Source organism: Haliaeetus albicilla, chromosome 1 (genome assembly GCF_947461875.1).
Source record: "Haliaeetus albicilla chromosome 1, bHalAlb1.1, whole genome shotgun sequence".
Classification (NCBI taxonomy): Eukaryota; Metazoa; Chordata; class Aves; order Accipitriformes; family Accipitridae; genus Haliaeetus; species Haliaeetus albicilla.
Window position 1 is genome coordinate 60117694 of NC_091483.1, and position 16962 is coordinate 60134655.

Below are 16962 nucleotides of genomic sequence, written 5' to 3' on the forward strand. Positions count from 1 at the left end.
CTGCTGATGGAGACCCAGATAGCTGCTAGATTCTATCAAATCCCACCTTGTTCATGTCAAAAAGACACCAGAATTAATTTCAGCTAGGATGGACTGGCAAATCTGCATAAAAATGTAGTTGGTGCTTTCCTAACCCTTCTGCTATCTGATCAAGTTTCAGTCTACATGGCTCATTGTGATAAGGTGAGGAAGCAGTCTGAAGGAATAAGATATTTTTGTCCTTTACAGAAAAGGCGGCTTTTTCACACTGTGCTATCTGGCATATTACCTCTTGAAATCCTTTAAATGTATCAAACTTATATTTTTATTTTCTCTGTAGCAAAACTTTCTTCCAGCAAAAGTGACATATGAGTGACTTGTGGTGTAGTTTCCTGTCACAACTAAATCTCTGTGATGCTGAACTGCTGCCAAGAGATGGCCCTTTTCTCACCTATTGCTTGTGCTGTATGTATTGAAAAGGAAAAAAGTGAATTTGAAGACAAGTCCTGAAAAAAACCCAACAGTCTGCTGTGTCTAGAGTTTAATCTGAGCCCATAAGGTGAGAGCTTGTGAACCAGAGACAGACACAGGCTGAAACCATGCATTGTCCTAAGGCAGCTGGAGCTGAGGGTGTCTTGAAGGTGTCCCCTTGGGCACTGGCTCTGAGCGCAGCATCTGGTGGCCTCCAGAAATAGGGGGGAGAAGTGTTCCCCAGAGGTGAAAGGACAGAGAGGCAGCTCTCTGCTGATTTCCTCCTTTCTTCCTCTAACAAAGGAGTCTCCTTATAAAGGTGGTATTTAATAGTCAGAAACCAACAAGGGACTTCACAAAACAAGCCTGCTGTTTAATTTGCAATGCCTGTGCTGTTGTGACATTGTCTTAAAACACCAGCACTGCTGCAGCCTGTGTGGGGGGGCCTGGGGAGAGGGGAGTGGAAACTCTGGAAAGGAATACATTGCACATAATGTTGTATAAAAGAAACGAAAGCTTGCTGGCTCAAGCTATTTTGAAAGTTCCTCTGATTTTTATTTTTTTTTATTCATTTATTACTTTTTCAGAAATTTTTACAGACATGAAAGACGTGTGGAAACTTGGGGATTTGGGCTTAGGGAAAGGATGTGTCCATAGGTACAGCCTAAGAAGGAGGAAACAGGTGGCAAACATTAGGGCAGTTAGCTGTGTGGTTTGGGTGGAGCAATCACTGGGGAGGACAGCTTTGATTAAGAGGCCTGACTAACACCCAGCAGTCTGTTTGTGGCTTTCCTGCTGGCGCTGCCTGCCTGTGCTCTCTGTTGCCCCAATGGTGGGTGGGCTGCAGGAGTGGTCTGTGGGACACAGCTCCAGCCCAGCTCTGGCAGCAGTCAAGTGTCACATCACCACAGAACAATTCCCAAAGGCCCTACCTAGCTGTGTGGGATATTAGTGCATATTATGTATAAGATTTTGCCCCACAAAAATCTGTGTAGGTGTCTGAAGTCCTGTTACTGGGCTTGACAATAGCATGCTTGTGCCAGGTACCCTTCTGTCTGAGCAAGGCAGCCTGACAGCCACATTGTCTAAAGCAACTTAAGGTTCACAAACCTAGTGTTTCCTTGATGAGTCCCTGCTGCTCCGGGTGAGCTCTGAGCCCACCTCATGCACAGAGCAGACACTAGAACCCACTGCTGTCAAAGCCACGTGAGGCAGTGGCCACCACACGTTGTATAATAACCTCATCATTGATGTCACCCATCACTTGGGATTTCAGGTACCGGTGCGTAAGTGCCTCCTAAATCCAAAGGGATTAAAACCCAGAGCGTTTATTTCTCAGGGATAGTGTATTCTTTACTAATAAGCAAGATGGGATTGGATTATGCTTCCTTATTCTCCCTGAAGTAAGCAGGTGCCAGAAGTCTGGATCCAGTCTGGAACTGTCTAGGTAATCTATAGAGGTTTAAATAGTATATGTCTTATTAGGCAATGGGGCCTTTATCACTTCTGGTGCCTGTAGGTGCTGCTGTAACACAAACAAGGAAATACTGCAAAAAACAAGGTAACTCAGAGGCGAAGCAACTACAGCCTCTTTATATGAGAAAATCCTGCAGGAAAGGAGAGGGCAAAAGCCCTGAAGTATAATGGGAGCTGGGGAATTGCATGCTGTGAATGACAAACACTGCAGAGTCTTCCAGGCATCTCACCTGGATGCTTCAGAAAGGCCATTCATAGAAAGCTTTGTGGCAATCAGTTGCAATCTTTGCTTCTATAAAGAGATCTTCAAGCCTCCTGGAAAGCAAAAAAAACCGTGGAGAAAGAAGAAAGGTGAAGCCCAGGCTCTGTTTCAGACATACTTTTCTTACCAGGCCTTTCAAAAGGGCTCACTGACACAAGTGCTAAGTCTTGTTTGTGTTGCTTTTTGCTGCGCTAGAAATAAGTGTTTCTTAGTGGGAGAAAAGTGTATTGGCTAAGTGAGGGGAAGATTTTCTCAAATGAGGCGCTTCCAGGCTTTATGATACTCTATCCTTCATTTTCTACATAGGTGTGTTATTTTTCCCATGGGAGGAAAGTAGCAAAAGATCTCTTTGTGTGGGAAGGCGGCATGGGAGGAGGGTGAAGCTAGTTCTACAAACAGGCTTTTTTCAAATACCACCCTAGAGAGAGAGAATGCAGATTTTTTGAGACTGGGCTCCATGTGGTAGGTGGGAGGGGGTTTCTGTGCTATTGATTAATTCTAAATTATGTGGGATTTTCTTGGCATAAATGAATGGGGTCTTTGCCATATTAAGCTTAATTTTCCTTCTATCAGATATGTTGCGAGAGCTGTGTGATGAGGAAGTTTTGAGGATGAAGGACTCTGGAATCTTCAGGGCTTGGAGTTAACTTTCCATTTGCTTGGGAGAGGGAGCATGGCTTTTCCTGGGCGGTAGTATATTTACTCATGTAGTTTCTTTTGCAATGTTTCCAGAGCCTTATTCAAGAAACCCCGTATATCTCCTGGAGCACAAAAGGCTTTTTTATGGTATCTTTAGATATTATGCTCCTTACCGATGATGCCATGGAGATGAGGAAAACCAAAAGAACCTGAATAAAGTACAAATCCTGCAGAGTAACAATAGAGACTTGCACAGATTGGGAAACAGAAGGCCAAACTAGAAAACAGGTGGCTCTTGATGGACTCAGTCCTTGGGTTAGAGAATTTGTGCCAGTATCTAGGTGAACTGTTCAACTGCAGTAGCGCTGCACTGCACAGTGAGCTCTGTGGACAGAATAATATTGCAGACTGTAGGAATGTGAGGTAAAGTAGAATTGAACAGGCCAGGAAAAAAAAAAATCTGTTTTCCTGAACAAAGAAATCTCAGTCTATGATTAACTTTATTTCATGTCAAGAGTAGAACATACAAATCTAGGCTCTTTCATGGCATGATACTGAACAATACAAGCCCTGTAGCACAGAGAGCATACCACTGCTGGATTATCTGTCCTAAATGTACTTCAGAGATATTCAGTCAGGTTTATTTTATCCTAACAAATACTCATTTAATGCAGCTGTTACAGCAGTGTAAACCACAGATTTGCAATAAGCTGCGCTTCTGGGGCTCATCTCAAATACAGGCCTTTTGAAACAATTTTTTGCAGATTTGTCTTTTTGCATCAAGTTGGAGTGATACAGAGAATGGAAAAGAATTTCATAAGGTTAGAAGAATCAATGGTTTACAGACTTCAAAATCGTGTGACAAAGGCAATTTAACATGTGTGGCAGCTTAACAGGTTAAGGCAACTCCACAGGTTTGGGGAGAAACATGAAACTTTAGCTCCTTGAAGAACAAACAGAACCCACAGGGAAAAGAGTCAATGTTGGTTTCATTGTTTCAAAGGAAATTTAGGTAGATACAGGAAAAAAAATGTATTTTGTATGGCTGGCAGACTGGAAAATCTTTTGGGAAGATTGCAAGTTATAACTGGATCTTCAAATTGGAATGTAAGCAGAAGGAAAAGATACTGAAACCTGTTTATAAATAGCTTGAGTTTGCAAGAGTTAAAACCTTGGTTTGTAACTGCTAGCCCAAAGTGAATCCTACACAGAGGAGTAGGTATGACCCACAAAGCACATGCTATAAATTAATTGTTCAGCCAAAACATATATTTTCCTAGCAAGACTGAAAGAGAACACCATGAATTAACAACTCAGTCTCCTGCCCAAATTCATGGCTGCTAGCAGGTCTGAGAATTGGGCTGTGCATAGGGCACAGTGTTTGGGCTAAGACATATACAGAAGAATGGAGTGGAAGAAGTAAATGTAAAGCCTGGAGAACAATATACTTGGTGCAGATAAGTCAGTGAGTTTGAAAGAAAAATCTGACTTTGCTCATCTTAAACAAACAAACCTCAAACTCAAACTTTCCTTACACAGTTGATACCTGAAGAAGATCGTTTCCTCAGCAGACGAATTTGACATGTTATAGGAGCAGAGTTGATTTATTTTGTGAGCAAAATGGTAATATAGTTAGTTATGTCAGATATTGGTGGTCCACAGTTCAGACGAATGCCTAGCATTAGGGGCACCAAATGTTTAAAACCTGGTATTTCAGTGAGTGGTAAGGCTATGGTGTCCCTGGCTCAGGCAGTTATTTCTGAGATGATCTTGTAGCCTGTAAGTAGAACTACTTAGACACAGTCAGCTATGGGGATGTTTGAGAAGGTGCAAATACATGCACTAAAAATAGGAATCCTTCTAAAACAGTATAAGCCATATAAACCAATTTATTTATCAGGTTATATCTGTATCAGCTCTCAGATCAGACATACCCTGAAGATATTAATACACCTGATGCATTTCTTTTTCCTTCACCCTTTTTTTTGGGGGGGTGTGTGTGTCTCTTCCTCCAGTTTCATTGCTCAGGATGCTCCCCCTACACAGTACTGCTTCTACATAACAAGTGTGGGAAACGTACCAGGATGCATTTTTTTACCTGATTGTTCCTGAACATTTCACATAAAGAATAGTCAGCAGAGAGCAGAAAAGCAGAGGATTATCTGGGCCATAGTTACAAAGTACTGTGAAAATGGATAGCAAACCTTTTGGAACAGAAAAATATAGAACACACTAAAAGTCACACTCAAAAATCTTCAAGAAAAGACTCTGATACAATACCCTAATAAAGACCCTTTTATGTGATGTGACTTTTTCTCCTACGTGAGTTCATTTTGATTCAAAGGGTTTTTCCTTTCTTTTAAATACAGCGCTTAGATTAATGTGTAAAGCATAGAGATAATTTAATCTAGAGCTGTTTAGAGTGTGGGTGAACTTTTCCATTTGGCTATTTTAAAACAATTTCCTTCACAGACATTGAGTGATGATGGGTGGCTAGGGGAACGATAAGACACAATAACTTCATGAACAAGAGCAAAGAGTTTTTATGTTATAATTACATTAATTATTTCTCAGAACAAGGCAGATCCAAACTACTGACCACTGCATTAAAAAGGTCCAAATGTGGCTGAGATATGGTAATGGTGAGATAGCAGTGAAATACAGCTGCATTTCTGTTGTATTATTGAATTGCTTATCTTGATTGCATTTGCAACATTTTCAGTCTTTCAGTAGAACAATACTTGAAAGCTATAGAAAAGTATTCATTGCCTTAAAAGTCTTAGTGTTGTCTGGCATCAAGCCAGTTTAGTAATCCTTCCCCCCCTCCCCCTTCTTCTTCTTTCTCTTTCTTTTAATCCTGTGCAAAAGAATGGTCTGTATTCACCAAAATTATCAATGAAAATTGCACTATTAAGTCTGACTTGCTGGACTGTGTTTTGGCAGTGGAGTTGCTCATGATGCTGTATGCTAACAACAGGCTGACATTTCCAGCAGAACTCCTTGTTCTCAAGAGCTCATGCCATGGTGTGTCTCAGCTCTATCATAAAGCAAATACCTGCTGCCTGTGTGTTAGAACTTTATTTATTGGCCAGTCTGACATATTGCTGCATGGCAAGAAAGTTACTGACACTGGGTTGGATTTTTAAAGGGTGTTGGGCTCCAGAGGCAGATTTGGCTCTTAGAGCGTTTGGGAGACTTGGATTCAAATTCTGCCTCCTGCACAGAGCCACGGGGCTGATATAGCTCCTTGCTTCTCGAACCTGGCCTTCCCCCACATGCAAAATGTGGGTAACAGTATGTGCTCTGAGCTAAATAGGTGCTCTCTCACTCTCTCCAGGAGGCAAGTCCAGCTGCATTGATTTTGGTGGTACTGCTGTAAAGCTTTATCATGGAAGGATGGCAGAGAAATGAAACAAAGCTAAGGCTGTAGTTTGATGAATACTGGGTGCTGGTATTGGCCGTGAAAGCAGCAAGCGGCGTTCGCCTAGCCTCTAGCTCTTTGTCCTTGGCTTTGCTCTGTTTTCTTAAACTGTCTTTGGGGTTTTTTGATCATCTGTGCATTAGCAAATCTGTATGTTTGTACTCTATATAAACATAGAGTGAATGGAAATGTTTTTATAGAAGGTAATTAGTTGGATAATTGCACTTGGATAATTGCACTGAACCTTAGTTTTTAATGTATATCGGTAAATATGGACTACGCTTTTAGCAACCTGTGCACATTCATCCAAAGCAATGGAAAATATTCCCAAGTGATTTTAATTTAAGAAGAGATGTTAAAGACAGAAATTGGACACTGTACATGGCTGTAGCTTCTCAGGCCCTGGAGGCTTTCAGTTCAGGGCTGATGACTGTAGCTTTTGTTTCATTTACATTGCAAATGAAATCTTATGGTACTTTTGGTCTTTATTCACGTTTGCCTCTGAAACGGTGCCTGGCAGTTGAATCTGTGTCTTTGCTGCACAAACATTGCCTATTCGTTACTAATGTTCAGTGGAGACATACACGTACTCCGACAACAAATGCAGGGCCGATATCAAGCCGTGCAACATCTGCTAAATTCACATGGGGAAAGAGAATAGGAAAACAAATACACAAAGGGCACAGCTACTGAGATGGTAAATATTGTTTTTTCCATGCCACACCCAAGCCAAAAATAGAGATAGAGGGGCCCTTAACAAAGCTTTATTCAGGTTCCTGACAGCTGACAGTAGCAGCTTGTTTTCCACTGAGCTGTAAGTGAACAAGACTGGCAGCTTACTTCAAAAGCCTGAATTTACCTGAGACTTACGCTGCTTTTACTATGAGTCGGTCAGAAGTAGATGAGCAGAATAGCTCCGTGGAAATCTGTAGTGTTAAAATCATGCAAATGCGATCACTATCAAGCTTGCGTACCATCAGAGGAGTAAGAGCTGATAACGCTTTTCTGGGGGGAAAGGAACTGCCCCTAACGTGGAGCAGTGTGGATTTGCTAGCTGGGCAAGAGGAGCAGCAGGCAAGGGAGCCCAGGGGCTGGCTGCAGGCCGCAGTCCCGGAGCTGGGAGGTGCCCTGGCATGGCGGGCGGTGGGGAGGACCCCCGCTGCACTGCTGCACTGCTGCACTGCTGCACTGCTGCACTGCTGCACTGCGGGAGGGAGCGCCTGGCGCAGCCCAGAAGTAAGAGGAGGAAGTCCTTGGGTGGCTGTGTCAGGGCACAGGTGGTGCTTTCTGCCTCCTAGACTGTTGTACAGAGTGCAGGTGCTTAATAAGGTAGATAAAGCTGGGCACTCCCAAATCTACTGTTGATAAAACCGTTGCAAAGTGGCTGTGGGATGAAAGGGGAAGTTAAGTGTAATAAGTACACCCCAGTCAATAAATACAGTCATTGCAATAAATACAGGCAGTCAGAGGAGGAACAGACCCGCAGCCTGACAGGTCCTCAGGACTGTGGCAGTGTGGCTCCATGTGGCTCATTTGGGATGCTCCCTGCCTCTCCTGCCTGAAAGCTGCTTTCAGAGACTCTGCATCACGGTATATCGTACGAGGACATTAATGCCAACCTGCCTGGGCAAAGTGCGTTAACATCCAGATGCACCTGTCCTGAGCACAGGAGATGAGGCAGAAGTGAAATAGTCTGTTTTGATATAGTCTGGAGAGCTCGTGTCCAGCACAGGCAAACCTGTACTGCTGCCATGCTGTCATTTTCTGCTAGCAGCAGTGTGCTGGGTAGCACTGGCACAGCTTACATTGGTCTATTTCTTTTTCCCCTGGTCTTTGTTGACAGTGTGAGGATTTTTTACTATTCCCACTGCAGCCAGTGTGAAAAGTTCCCAGGGTAGACTTCAGGTTGAAAGGGTTTTCAGTCGGGTGTGTGTTCTTGACATGGGATACTCTTGTCCTTGTAACTCAGCTCTTTCAGGAAAGCAGATTGCCTGCTACAGCAAGGCGTTGGACCTTGTTTACATAAAATCAGACAATTAACTGCTCTTTAATAGAGATATACAACTATATTAAATAGTTGAGAAATGATGCAAACTTGAGCCAGGTGCTGTTGGTAACACCAAAAAAAAAGTAAGCCCCAAGGAGATGTCTTACTCCTCGCTATCCCAAATGGAAAAGTAACTTATGTGACCTAATAATAGAATATTCAACCAGAAATATTTTTCTAACCAGAAAACATCTGTGCCTTTGCAGCAAACATCTGTGGTTAAAGTGAAAAAATGGAAGTTAAATAAACTTGTATAAAAACCGCAGACAGAAAAATGTCACACAAAAAAGAAAACTTGGCCATTTTTTCCCTGCTTCCTGCTGTAAGTGATTAAATGTTTAGTTTCCAAACAATGTACTCGGCTCTTAATAAAATGTTAAAGTTCCTCCATATGTCTATGTGAAAGTGACTCAGAGGAGAGCTCAAAGGAAAATTGCTGCTTTCCCCCCCCCTTTCCAATAATCCCTTTTGACCTTTCTACCAAAACTCATTTATTTTGTCCATTTTGATATCAGACTTTCAGTAAGAAAAACTACATCATGTTTTATACCTATTCTCCTTCGCAATACATCCTGCTTGCCACAACTCTTCTGTAGCTCAGCAAAAATCAACAATTGCCATGTATCATTGCTTGGGCATGAAGTTTACTTCTCTAGCATGATCAGATGCTAACTGAAGTGCTCCTGGTTAAGGAGCAGTGGGGATTTGGCCTCCTGCTCTGCATTAGCCGTGCCCTTCCCATGACAACTTTGTTGTGTGGAAATCACGGGCATACTCTGCTGACAGGTGATGATATATAATCCTCAGATAAACAGGGTCTGAAGGAGGAATTATAAGTTCCAAACAAATGTTTATTATCTGGCTACATTTCATCGTGTTTCAGGAGGCTGCGTGTGTTGAGTCCCCCCCACCCCAAGTCTTATGTGAAATGGTACCAGTGGAAGATGTAGATAATGCTGAGGCAGTTTTTAACTAGATACTGTGCAAACATAGCAAAAGACCATCCCTTCCTGAAAGACGTGAAGAACGGCTTTCCTTGGCTTTCATTCAGTAAAGCCTGAGAGCAAATACTTACCTTAAGTAAGTTTGTTTGAGATCACTTACAATCAACTGTGTGGTTAGAGAAGGGCCTCAGTACTCATAAATGTTTACTCTGCACAGTGACCGCTTTCAACCAGGCTTTCCAAGAAAGCTGCAGTTCCCTTCTCTTTGTTCTGTCTTCCCACTTACCTAGAACTGTGCAAAAATCATCAGGCTGATGATTTTCAGTATTAGCCTTAAATCTGGTACAAGTTTCCTGAGATTTGAAAGCCTTTTGGAAGATCTGGATTGGCTTTTGACCAATGCTTGTCCTAGCTCTGGGTTTGGGGTAGAGAAAACTATTCCAGACTTCTGGTAATGTTTTGATTTTTACATTTGCTTGACTTCCCTCAAAATCCAAGTGAAAAAAATCTCTCTTGGGTTTCCAATAATCTCAGTTTCCAACAACCACTCTCTTTTCTTGTTTATGAGCAGGAATTATTTGATTTGTGTGCCCCCTCCATGAAACAACACTGCATTTGGCTTTATGTTGATGTGACGAAGCAAGAGAATAGGTTGGATTATTTCATTAGGAAAAAGAGTAATAACTAAAGCAGTGCAAATTCCTGTAATGAGTGTAAAATTGTGATTATAAAGAACACCTGAACTGCTAGAGAGCTAGATGGCAAATGCCTAATTTGTATTCCTTTCTCTAGGAAAGGAGTTACTGCTCTCTCTCATGCAATGGCCAGTCTGTCTTTCTGGTCACAGAGTAACTTTAGTGTTTGTCCTACCTTCCACCCCACAAAGATACTTTGCGTAATTAACATTAAACATATTTAACTACTGAACTACTAAGTGCTGGTTTACCATGACGCACCCAATTTGTACAAACATTTCTTAAAAGAGACTGGCCATGGCAGGCTGTTCCTAGCGTGTCAGGTGCCATGTTCCTCCTCAGTGAAAATCTGTGTAATAGGATGGCTGTTTATTTGGGAGCTGGTGCGTTCCCCTCACTCCCTTAAGATTTAAATTTAGCTTAGCAAATAAACTCCTTATCTACAAGAGTTTCTAAATAGATTTTTGTAAATAATTTAAGTAAGTTCAGAGGTCAGTTATAGCAAATTTGGAATAGTTCTTTTAAAGTGTAGTGGCTTCTTGCTATATTCCCACCAGTGTAGTTGTAAGCTCCTCTGCTGGGAGGTTAGGCGTACAATTAGTTTGATATAAAATGTTTTGATGTCTCAGGCTGAACATACTAGGCCATATTAGGGTCTTGGCCCTTCTCAACATTAGACCTACTATGTTTTGAGATGGGGACCTTGAAAGTGAATGACAGTATTCATTTCTTTTAAGCACTACTGGTAAACTTGTTGGGGTTCAAATTTTCTCAAATTTATTTTAAGTACTGGTAATGATAAAACACTTCCCCCCCCCCCCCCCAAAGAAATTTGAGAGCTTATCTGAAGCAAGGTGCTGTAAGTATTATTATTCTCCCCGCCTTTTTAGTATGCCCTAGCGTTATGTGGGAAGAAGAAAAAGAGACGGGTTTTATAGAATAAACTGAGGAAAAAAAACATTGCTTGTAATCACCACCCAACCACTGTAGGAGTAAAACAATAAACACTGCTTGCTGCTTTTGTGCAGTGGGAATCTTCAGGGGTGGAAATCTTACACTGTATGAGAGATCTTTTAGTAAATATAGGTTCTGTAGCTCTGTAGAATGTAGTCTCTAACTAAATTCCTATAAAGGGATTAAAATGCTGAGTATTTAGAGCACTGTCTGTAAACAATTACAATTTAAAGAAAAATTGTGATGAGAAAAAGATCTTTGTGATAAAAATGCTAATGCTGTACCCTGGAAAAATCCTTCAGCACAAGTAAAAAAAGTGAACTCCTGCAATATTGCCAGCAATTGTTAGTGAAACTTTATCACTCCATGTGAAAATGGATATGCTTTAATGTAATTTAAGTTTTCGATTAACTGGGTTATAACTGACTTTTTTCTTACTCCCTATTTTGTAATTTTTTCCTCTTTTATGGAGCTCTGTAATACTTCCCATCTGACTTTCATTTGCTTTTGTAAGATTTTTTGTTTAAATGCACCAAATTCTGGGAGGGGAAATCAGAAATCATGTAAGTTCAGTGAGGAAGCCACATCCATTAAAATACACTTTGATTGAAGTGACTGAAACAATGTGCAATTCATGGTATAAGTAAAGTCAGAAGAGTTCTAAATCCCTTTGTTTCAGACAATGAAGACATATTAACTCCCCCTTTGCCCCACATACTCTGACACAACCATTTAAATAACTAAGAAATCTTTAAAACTATTACTTTTAAAATAGATTTGGCTTAAAACCCTGTTTTGTTTGGATTTCTGCTGAGCCAACTGTGTTTCTGAGTATAAAAACAATACTGACTCAACAACAGGTGGAACAAGTGAGATCAGATATTTTCAGGATAAAACTATTAGACTATTCTGACAGCTAAAAAAGAAAGAGAGTGCAAAATATGCCCTGTAAACAGTTTCTCTTGAAAGCGCAGCATTGCAAGTTTAAAGGAAGAAGAACTTTTCCTACCTGTAGCTTTTGTGCGGATCAGGAAGTGTAGCTTTTTTCTGATTACAATCTTCCATGGCTTAGCTTGGCTTCTGCATTTGAATGTTAAATATGTAAGAATGCCTTGTTTAGCTTGGGAGTTTGCATGACCTCTTAATGAGACACTGTAGTTAGTGTCATTGGGTATTAAGGCGTCATGTGACTGTAGATGAAAATAAAATCCTTTAAAGTTTGCATTTAATACTTCCTAGAATCTGTAACCCTTTACCTGCAAGCTGGATAAAAACCTGATAGAGCTCACTGTTTTCTGGTCAGGATTAGAAAAAGGAGAAGAGGAAGAACATGTGCCAAATAATTCCTTTTCCTCCGGGACAGTTGCTTACAACAACCACAACAAAGTCTGAGCCTGTGAGTGTATGAATGATGTCATTTTCATATTTGTAAAATTAAATCTCCCCATGTCACAAACAGCGCTGGAGGGATTTGGCAGAAAGTTCCTCTGTTACATCAGGTAGTTTTGCCTAGCAGTGACATTTAATCCCCACTGTTTTGGGTGATGCTCTATGGAGGAACTCTGCTCTAAGGTATATTTGCAGGCATGGCATCACATTTACCTGTGAAACTTGCTGACTTTCCTGGAATCATTTTGGTTTGAGTATGGTGTTTCCAAAAGTGATATGAAAGATGTTCTGTGCCCATAATCCAGTTAGGAGAGTGTTCCCTGTGCAGGAGGAGAGATTTAACTTAAGCAGTATCTGCAAGCAGCTGGGTCAGGTGTTTCCTGGCTGTAAAGTTTAACATATATCGATGTGCCTGGAAACTGTAAAAAAAACCCAAACCCTCCTGGAAAGAACGGGCACTAACATTGCATCATCTAACTGCATGTGTCACAGCTGGGGGGTCCAAAGCAACGCTAACAAAGCATTTTACTAAATCCTTTGTTTGTTTGTTTGTTTGTGGTGTTAAGCCTCACAGAAGCGGTTACATGAGGTTCAGCTGCTGTACAAATAGGTGTGCTGTTCTCACCGTAAATAATGTGGATTTAGGGTTGCCTCCGTGCCTGATGCGGGCTGCATCCTTGCCTTCCCTGGGGAAGGACCGTGCTGGAGTCCTGCTTGCCTTTCTCATGCAAAGTATCCTCCTAAAATCCCACTTCAGCAGCTGGCTGGGTTTGCCCTGCTGTGCTTCCCCTCGTATGTGCTGCAGTGAGCTAAAGATGAGACTGTCAAACTCATTTCAGCAGTGGGCTGGGAGCAGACCGGTCCCCATGCCGCGGAGCAGGGACTCAGCTGCGCCACCTGGCCCCAGCCGCCCTCTGCAGAGCTGCGTACTCGAGGCTGAAGCATCGGATGCCAGCAAAAATTAATAAAAGCTGCTTTGGATGTGCTTATTTTAAGCAGAGATCTATGTCATAATGTAAAGGCCAAATACCATTTACAGTCTGTGAGCTAGCAAACCGCAAAGCTCTGCAACAGCTCTTTGGGAGATTTAATTTTTTTTTTCTCCTGCAAGCTTTTAGTGTTAGCTGACTTTGAGAGCCAGGGAATGTCTTCTTACAAAACCTTCACTAAACTCTCCCAAAGGCTTTCTGGTCAGTGAGTAAAGAATTGTCAGGCTAACATAACCCCAAGTTGTAGCGGAGGTGAGGAAGGCGGGAGATGCGAACAGCTAGGGGCTACCTCTGCACCATGGAGCGTGATGCTGTGCGCAGACCCGTGCACAGTGCGTGCTGCGTACCCAGCTTACAGCCCTGCCAAGCTGGAGCCAGCCCCCGTGGGCCAGCTCTGCGTCCGATGGTATTTTGCCATTACCCTCATGGTGGTTGGGCTAATGAGCTGGGCTAATAGCCTGAGAAACATCCTGGTCAAAAAGCTGTGCTGTAGGCCAGGAGGCCAACAGAAGTGACCTTGGGGAGGCTGCCTCCCCGTTTCTCCTGATACCGGGCCTCCTCATCAGACCCTTTTCAGGGCTACTGTATATTTGGTGATCCACAGACTATTCACTCTTGCAGTTTCTCGAACCCACACCCAGCATTTCTGCAGTAGTAGAGAAGTTCTGCCCCAGCTCCTGCAGTCCCAAGCTGCGCTCCTATAGCACTGTTCCTGAAACCTAACGTTTTCTATGAATATGTGCAAACTGCTGGGATCTTTTCAGGCTGATCATTTGATCAGGTTTTCACAGATGTGTCCAGCAGGAAATGATCACTTGTCTCACCAATCCATAGTCCTTGTTCAAAAACATGGGTGTGACAACATTTTTCCAAAGGAAAAGTAGTTGAGGCATTCAGGCTGCAGAAATCCTCTTTCTCTAATCTCATTCTTGTATCTTAGCTGACTCTTTTGGTTGAGGCTTTTTGGAGAACGTTCCTGCTGAGATAGAAGTCTGCCCTGAAAAATTACAGCCCAAAAGGTTAACTTTGTAACTTCAGATACTACTGTCAACATGATATTACAGTGCGAAGTGCTGGGAAATTTACTAACAGGCAATGGAGTAATGGAGACAAATGGCAGCAAACTATCCTGTTGCTTTTTGGATGTTCTGTTTTCAACTGTGCTACAGCATGTCCAGATTTTTGCTTCATGTCTCACCTTGCAAGTGTGTGTATTTCACTTTAAATAGATCTATTTTAGTCTAGAGGCTTTCTCACATGCACTGAAATGCATGTGGAGTCAGAGCTGTGGCATATAAGTGGGAAGATGATTTTATTTATCTCTGTTATATGCTATGTAAAAGTAAGGCCTGTGCTGGTGTGGCAGCATTGTGTGGTGAAAGCTGTGACAGCAGGAACATGTGAACATGCCTTAAATCTGCTTTTGTATATTCCCTGCTAGAGGCTGGAGAGGTGACTGGTGTGCTGTCAAAAGGGTAGGCGCTGCACATGGAGAGTGTACCATGGCTGGGAACATGTCAGGGGCTTTGCTGAGTTTGGATGGGAGCATCACCTACCCTGGTAAGCAGGAGCAGCATGGGCCTAGGATGATGGAGCAGTGGAGGCAAGGAGAAGAGCTTGCTAGGGGCAGATTTTGACAGTCACTTTGGGAACCACTTGTGATTTTAAGAGCATGTTCTGCTGGACTGGACATCTTAGGAGAATGTTCCCTCACACTCTTCTGGTTATTTGGCCTGTGTTTTCAAGTGAATTTAGTACTGTGTAGCTGGTCCTCGATAGTGAAACACTTTTTCACAGACGGGTGGTGGTGTAAACTGCCCCTTCTGGTGAAGCACATGATAAAATGCCTCACCCCTCCCAGGGAAGGCTCGTGATGACTATTCCTTCAGCCTTTGACCTCCCTGTTGAGAACTGAGACTATGATTTAGACCCACACTGAGAGCATCACTTCACATCATGTAAGTCAGGAGACTACCTCCAATATGCAAGGAATGGTGTTCAGTGACCAGGCTGGAAAGGTAAACTACGGGAAAAAATGCAGCTCATTACTCTCCCTGCAGTGATGTGGTGTTCCAGGAAGAGATACTGAGTAACATCCTTAACAGCATACAAGAACTTTGAAGTAGGTCCTATTTGTAGCATAAATGCTTGATAATGATTCTTAATAATAAAGCCTTGATAACTAAAACTATCCAAAGACCCTAGTCCACACTTGGATGATTCCATAATAATTTTATGGTTACATGAAAAATAATGTGTGAAAAAGTAAGATGCCTTTGGTTTTATAATTAGAAGAAATAAAAATAGATTTCAGAATTTGCAGTCTTAATATGTATGTTAAAACAGGTATTTTTTAATCCTTAATCAACAAAATAAAACAATGCAGACTGTTGCTAATAGCCTAATGGTAATGACCCAAAGGACCCATTTTATGATGTATCATACAGACACACTTAAGAAGTTTTTGACAAAGGGCAAAATCTCAGGATTTTAAGCTGATCTGGGGCTGAAATAGTTCCCCCCTGCATATGAATGCCATTTTAGCAATGGATTTTTGCTTTAAATTCCCTTTGCTAGATGGCTAAAAATTCTGTTTCCACAGGTTTATGTACAGGGCTTGAGCATGCAGCATGGAGAAATCACAGCTGGGGGACCACTGAAACCTGAATGCTTTCTGAATGCCTTTTCCAGGCTACATGTTAACTCACATTTTGATGTTATCTGATAATAATGTGAAAAAGTCAAATGGCCACAGGCCGTATGAAATGAAGTCACAGGCTGTGCATTCCCCAGCTATGGTGCAAAGGAAATGACTGATAAAAATATTTTTTCTATCTGACCTCCGGCTTACCTCTGTGTGCCAAAGAATTTCCGGCTAATTCCCCTCTAAAGCTTTCTTACAGCTACAGGCTATTCCTAGAATCTTCTGTGTCAGAAAATATGGACCCCATCTGAGCCTGTTTATTGATGCACTTTAGATAAAGAATAAATGAAAGCTTTGTTCTAGATATGCAAATAGTGCTCCTTAAAAGAAAGTAAAAAGTGCTCTATTCCTATGTAGGGATAGAACAGCACTTGGCATTTGGATGGCTCATTATTAGAGAAACTACTTTGTCCCTGTACCACTGCATAGATGTACTTAGGGACAGATTTGTGAGGGGCTGGGGAGTCCTCACTCTTGCAGTTCCAAGTATTTGGACACCTAGTAGCCTAATGCCATTCAGAAACCTGTGTCTGCTGCTTAGGCTCAGTGTGAGGAGCCTGACCCCCTGAGAAATAGATTCAGAAAGCTGGAAAGCTGAATGAGATAGTTTATGTATTAAGGCATAGATAAATTATGAGGAGGGACAGGACTTAAACCAGCATCCTTGAATGAGATTAGGAACCCAATACTTGGCTGAAAGGCCTAAGTGGATTAGGAGTCATGTTCATGTTCGTCTTTCTCATTGTTTTACGATTAAGAAAAACAGTAGTGCTGCCCCACTCTGACTGTCCTTGGTTAGAACATAAAAGACTAAAGTTCAAAGCAGGACAAGAACACCCTTGCCTTTTTATATACAGCATCGCTGCTTTCACATGTCACCCTATTGCTTTGACCAACTGGACAAGGCCTAAAATCAACTCCCTCTTTGGCTCAAGATGAAGGGAAGACTACTCTCACTTTTAGGCTGATCCTCTGTTTTGCTGGGGACTATC

At 42.0% G+C, this 16962-nt stretch overlaps 1 protein-coding gene across 2 annotated transcripts in view; it reads right to left on the reverse strand.

The window, feature by feature from the left end:
• C1H4orf19 (chromosome 1 C4orf19 homolog) overlaps positions 1-12197 on the reverse strand; it is a 43822-nt gene extending 31625 nt beyond the window's left edge. For both annotated transcript variants that reach the window (XM_069792033.1, XM_069792044.1), the window contains exon 1: positions 11898-12197. The gene's annotated coding sequence lies outside the window, so the exon portion shown is untranslated. The remainder of the gene's footprint in view (positions 1-11897) is intronic.
• Between the last annotated feature and the right edge of the window lie 4765 nt (positions 12198-16962).